This window comes from Lycium barbarum, chromosome 8, assembly GCF_019175385.1.
Source record: "Lycium barbarum isolate Lr01 chromosome 8, ASM1917538v2, whole genome shotgun sequence".
Classification (NCBI taxonomy): domain Eukaryota; kingdom Viridiplantae; phylum Streptophyta; class Magnoliopsida; order Solanales; family Solanaceae; genus Lycium; species Lycium barbarum.
Window position 1 is genome coordinate 6,790,455 of NC_083344.1, and position 6,000 is coordinate 6,796,454.

At 37.4% G+C, this 6,000-nt stretch overlaps 1 long non-coding RNA gene across 1 annotated transcript; it reads right to left on the reverse strand.

Moving 5' to 3' along the window:
* Nucleotides 1–2,304: 2,304 nt before the first annotated feature.
* Nucleotides 2,305–4,658, reverse strand: LOC132604973 (uncharacterized). The gene is made up of 3 exons (XR_009568949.1): nt 4,522–4,658; nt 3,813–3,879; nt 2,305–2,686 (listed from the first exon to the last, which is right to left on the reverse strand). It is a non-coding gene; the product is annotated as an uncharacterized LOC132604973 (long non-coding RNA).
* Between the last annotated feature and the right edge of the window lie 1,342 nt (nt 4,659–6,000).

Sequence of the window (6,000 nt, forward strand, 5' to 3'; positions counted from 1 at the left end):
GTTTCATATAAACAATGATTCTGGAATGGATCTTCGAACATCGGCCTTTTCACAATCATTCAAGTAAAAGAGTTTATCAAATATCAATTTCGCTCAATCAACGATACTGAATCATTACCGGGTATCGGTCATGCATGAATATGAGAGAATGCGTGCAATGCAGATGTCAACAATCAGCAATCAGATTTAATATCACAAGTACCCCAACGGGGGATGTCAACAATGTATCGCCTCACAACACCCCAGTGGGTATGCCAAATATATCAAGTCAAGTACTAACAGTGGGTACGCCAACACATATCAATAACTCAAGTACCAACAGTGGGTACGCCAACATATATCAAGCACAATTATTAACAACGGTATGTCCATTCTATCTAAATCAGGACGACAAGCAGGGCTCAATTTCTATCAACTACACATGGCATCAAGCCAACACAATTAAACAATCAGGCATACATAACGGGTGGCTAGTCCCAAAACACATCCAGTCAATCATTTGACATGTGGCATTACTGTTTCCCTAAATCAACATATTACTTAGGATAAGAATCTCACCCTACACTCGAGTCATTCGTCACCATTTAACTAGGCCATCATTTACTACTATGGTACATTTATATTCCCAGCTAGCTTTTAGAGTCACTACAAATAATTTTCATCGATGGGCATAATTAGATTAAATCCACCGATAATCAACAAAGCCACATCAATACCTAAGGAGTCTACAGGCCACAAGCCTGAACAAACGAGTCACACACAACAATACTATCCTAAAGTTCCATCCCAAATCTCCGATTTCCTATACATGCATTCTCCGTTCCTTCAACACAACAATACGAAAACTAACTGAAGTCTACCGAAAGGAAACCATAACCTACCTCATCGCCGAGTGGGTGCCACGAACATCCGTTGCTTCTTTAATTTGGCCACCATAGCGCAACCACACAAGAAGTTTGGAGACACCCACGAGACCCAAGAGTAGTATTCACCATTAGGGTCCTTTTTAAGGTCTTCGAAATTGATAAGGTAGATATGGAAATTTATTCTACCTAAAAATTCACTTTCACAATGCTAGATGATCAATCAACATTTATTTAGGACAATCATGACCATATCCAAGTCACTTGTTTGGTCAAATTGCCATTTTAGGCTTATTTCCAAGAAACCCATTTTCAAGATCCAAGGTAGAGACTTATTTGTGCTTTAATGGGGTAAATGGAGGATTAGGTTGGGAAAAAAGTTAGGATAATGAGCAAAGGAAAATACTCCAAGGAATTTTATATTAAGAAGAACAAGGGTTCATCTTTTTGGAACTTAAGAGATTTGAGCCCATTTGTGATTCTAGACAAGAACCTTTAATGAGAATCAATGTTCAAAAGGAATGAATGGAAGAAGTTAGAGGGATAACCTTCCCCAAGGAAGTATCATTTTTGGCTCCAAAACTGCTCCCAAGGTCACTTAAATAGGTGGAATCACTATTTGTGACCGCTGGGGCGGTCTCGTCACCGCTCCAACGGTACCGCCCCAGCGGTACCGCTTCTGCGTCAAAGTGACCGCCGAGGATTCTCTATTATGCCACTTTTGCAGTTGCCAAGCCGCTGCTGCGGCACCGCTGGGACGGCTTGTATGGCGCTGAAGCGGCAAAACTGGGTCCGAGGGGCCCGGATCGAATTCTTCATGTGCAACTCATACTATTTTCGGATTAAGTTAACGATTCCCAAATTGTAAGGGGAGTTCAAACAGGTCTCCAGGGGTCGGCTTCACGAATATTTGGAAATTTACCGTGATGACGGAACGAGTCGTTACAATGGGCATGGATCCTTTGTCCAGATTAGTCCACCTATAAGTGTGAGAGGTATTAATATGCAAAATCAGAGTAACAGCAGGATTATGTATGTAGAGAAAGGAATTGCACTAGCACAATGATGTCCTAATAAGAGGAAATCCAAAATGGTCAGTATGAGACGCAATTCTACAGAAAAGGCAAGAAACTCTCCAGGAAATAGATACCACCCTGGTGTCACCGCATTTATTGTCTTCAAGAGCCAAACAACAACATAACAGAGCAGCCCTGTGCACTAAGCTTATGCTATGCGCGGGGTTCGGGGAAGGGCCGGACCACACGGGTCTATTATACGCATCCTTACCCTGCATTTCTGCGAGAGACATACAAACAAATTATCTAGCAATAATCCCTAAGAACATAAAGGAAAAAAGTATACCAGTGATAAGTATACCACGAGAGGCAGGTGACATAAATCCTAGAGCTGCAAAAACTTTCCTGAAAGGAAATGCGTCCTTATTTCTTATGTCACTATTTAAAATTCTACAACTAACAAAAGGCGAGAAAGATTAAAAAAAATAGAGGGGTATATATGCGTAGTTCACAAGGAGTAGGACAACTTCCTGTTTTCAGCCACCTCAAATCCCATCGCACTTAAAAATTGAAGCTTTAATAGGTAGTATGCTAAGGTAGTAATATTTATCCAGTGATTTAACAAAAAATCAGAGCGAATGAGAATATAATCAACATGCCCTACTCTAAGGCCTACATCTTGTTGCTTGGCTTGGTCTTCAAGATCAAGTATAACTTGTAATTAAGTTGTAGCCAACGTCACCATTCTATTGATCTTGATCTCAAGTCAAAGTACACCAATATTACATCATTCATGAGAGATAGAACCTAATACAAAAGAAAATACGTTCAGAAAGAAAATTACAGTCACTGCAACATTCAGCGTGTAGCAACAACTACCAAGGGCACATTCTTATCACTGACAAAAACAAAGCCTAATTGTCGCCTTATAAATGGTACTGTGTGCTCCACTATGAAAATAACTTCTTACATACTAAATTAAAAATGTAATTAGTCTAACGAAAATAAAAAATACATAAGAAATAAAGAAAGCTATAATCAACTGAAGAACACCACATACACAGATATACAAAGCGAGTAGAATATTCAATTCTATGATTTCTGTATAGTTTCATACAACAAAGACAAAAGTACATGTATAAATGATTAAACATACAAAACATTACAAAGACTTGAAAGCAATTTCTATTTAATTCCCGATATAAAAACAAATAACAGAAAACCCCAATTCAATTCAATTGATAAACACAAGTTAAAGTGTGGCTAACATGAAGAGTACAATCACACAGCCATATGAATAGCGCCAAACAATTGTCAATCTGAGAGATAATCGGCAACCAAATCATGACAATTCAATTCTTCACAATGAGAAAAACCAAATTCACAACAATTCGTTCCAAGAAGAACTATCGAATTTTGTAACCCGCATTCTTAACTCACGGTATAGCTAACATCTAGCCCTCTCAACAGGCAAAACACCTGAGGAAAGTTCCTCTTAGAGATGAACCTGTCAGCTTATTATAGTTAATTGAATAAATAAAGTAGAAATATATGGTTAAACATAGTTAAGTGAGAAACATTTATATGTCAAGCATTTGTTTGTTCTAGACTTCTAGTTCGAGTACGTCTATAGTGTTCCTAAGTTAACGTATTGTGTATTTCGATCATAGTTCGATACACTTGAAAAAGATCCATATGATCACAAGAGATTGAAATGATCATGTATTTCCACCATAGATGATGAAGAAGCACATAAAAAAAAAAAAAAAAAAAAAAAAAAAAAACATCACTGCTAAGCAATTTACAGAAAAACAATAATATCAGATGCAAAATCATGTAAATTAATAAGAAAAAAACTTCAAATTCGATGTAAAAAAGAGGAAGTTAATGAATCAAAATCAAGTAAAAACAATAACATGAAATCAAATATTACCGTCGCCTATGATAATATAGTTGAAGAAATGGTCGTAGAACATTGTTCACCGAGAAAAGACGGAGATCTGAAGAGAGAGAGAAGGAGAGAGAGAGTGAGAAAGTTAAAAAAGGCAATTGCCTGGCAAGATCCGACTAAGCCAATCTTGATTCTCTCTGAATGCTTCAAAGAAGAAGAGTCAGCCGGGAATCCAATTTATGCCTTTGCTTGTCTTCCTTGCTGGATGTGGAACTGTAATTCATCCTCAACTGGATAGAAGAACTTCTCCTTTCTTCTTTCCGGTTAAGGGTAGACTGAAGACTACGGCCCTTCCCTTCCATTGGGGACTCCTTAGGTGGGGCAGAAGGGTTGAGCGGAGGCAGGCAAGTTTGTAAAGTAGAGTTTTTCTCGGCCGGCTTTCTCAATCTTCAATCTAACTTCCGAAATAGAATAAGCCCACTTGACGAGATTAGATCTAATTCTCTTTCGAACATTTTTGGCAATCTTTTTGGCTTGACCAAGAAGTCTTATGTCCTCCGAGTCGCACGACGTTTTAACCGAAAGAACTTCTTGCGCGAAAAATTGAGTGTGCCTTCTTTTATCCATGGAGATGTACTTCGAATCAAATTATATCCTAGAACAATGGGAAAATAAACTCAATTTAAAAATCAATTGGAGAATTTTTCAAGCAATACAGAAGAACCCTAATTAATCTCTACAAGAGACACACCAAAATATGCTAAAGGTGGAGGCAGTTCCTCGGAATTCGTCTTCCTATCGCAGTTAAGAAACCAGAGAAGTTTCTCAGCAATGATAAGTTTGTGCTTTTTCCGTTGTTTTATGAAGTTAAACGGCGGGAAGGTTGGCTCTAATTAGGGTTACCCCTCTAATTAGTCGTGACCGTTGGCCTTTTTTATTTTTTTAAATTTTTTTATATTAAGTAGATTGAATTAAATTGAGGAAAAAGGCAAAAACAACTACAAAATAGATAAATAGCACTCCAGGCCTAAGAGAGTACCACATCAACAGTGTTGACACCTAATTTTTGATCTCCCGTAATTTATTTTAAGTACTCGGGGTCCTTGGACAATAAATAAAATCAGCTGCGCACCCTCAAGGGTCTAAATAATTTTTTCATGAAAATTATTTGGGATAATATTTCATCCCTTTAAATTGAGAAAGAGATTTTTAGGATATTTTAAATTTTGTGGAAATTAATTGGGGTTTTATGACATTTAGGGAATATTTTTATCAAAATTAATTAAGGGAAAAAACCATTTTGAATCATTATTTACTTAATTGATTAAATTAAGGAGAATCAGATTAATGGTGATTTATTCTATTTATTGTCCAGGGTAATTTGAGTAATTAAAAGAATTGACCATTTTACCCCTCAAACTTTGATTCTGTGTGTTTGCATAGTTGTTTAATTAGTAAATTACCTTGATAATTAATTTGGTAAATTATTGGGGCCATTCTCGGCAATTGGTTTTTAAAAACGAGCCATGTTTTAAAATCAATTAAGTCCTAATAGGCTAATAATTGTTTTTTTTATTTTTTATTTTGGGATTTTTATCCTCGATCCTCCATACACATATATATATATACACACCATGTATATACAAATACACACACACACACACACACACACACACACACACACACATATATATATATATATATATATATATATATATATATATATACATATAAGAGGCCCACTCGTTTTTTTATGGGGGACCGAGCCCAGGCCTTATCGCCCAGACTCGGCCCAAGGCGGTATAATAATATTGTTCGCCTCATATCAAATGACCCTAAGGGGTCATTCTTCTCTCTCAAGGCTATGGTTCAAAACCCTAGCTGCCACCCTACCCCTCCCCCCTACTCGGTTGTCCCATTGCCACCTGAGTGTGAACAGGGCTCGGCGTGGAGGAAAGGATGGAGCATTTATTGCTCTCATCCTCCTTCATGCCTTCTCTTCCACAAAATCTGGCCAAACAACCCCTAAAGGTACAATTCGCCCCTTTCTTTACAATTTCCACCGATTACAGTAGTGTTGAAGTGATTTGAGCCATTGATTTGGTTTTTACTTTAAATCTGGGCCGTGTATTGAAGTTTTCAAGTGAAGACTTGTGTAAATCCACAAGTCCCACATCGGGGTTTTGAGTCCTAACATAAGTTCTGGGGTTCTATAAATAGAACCCCATTT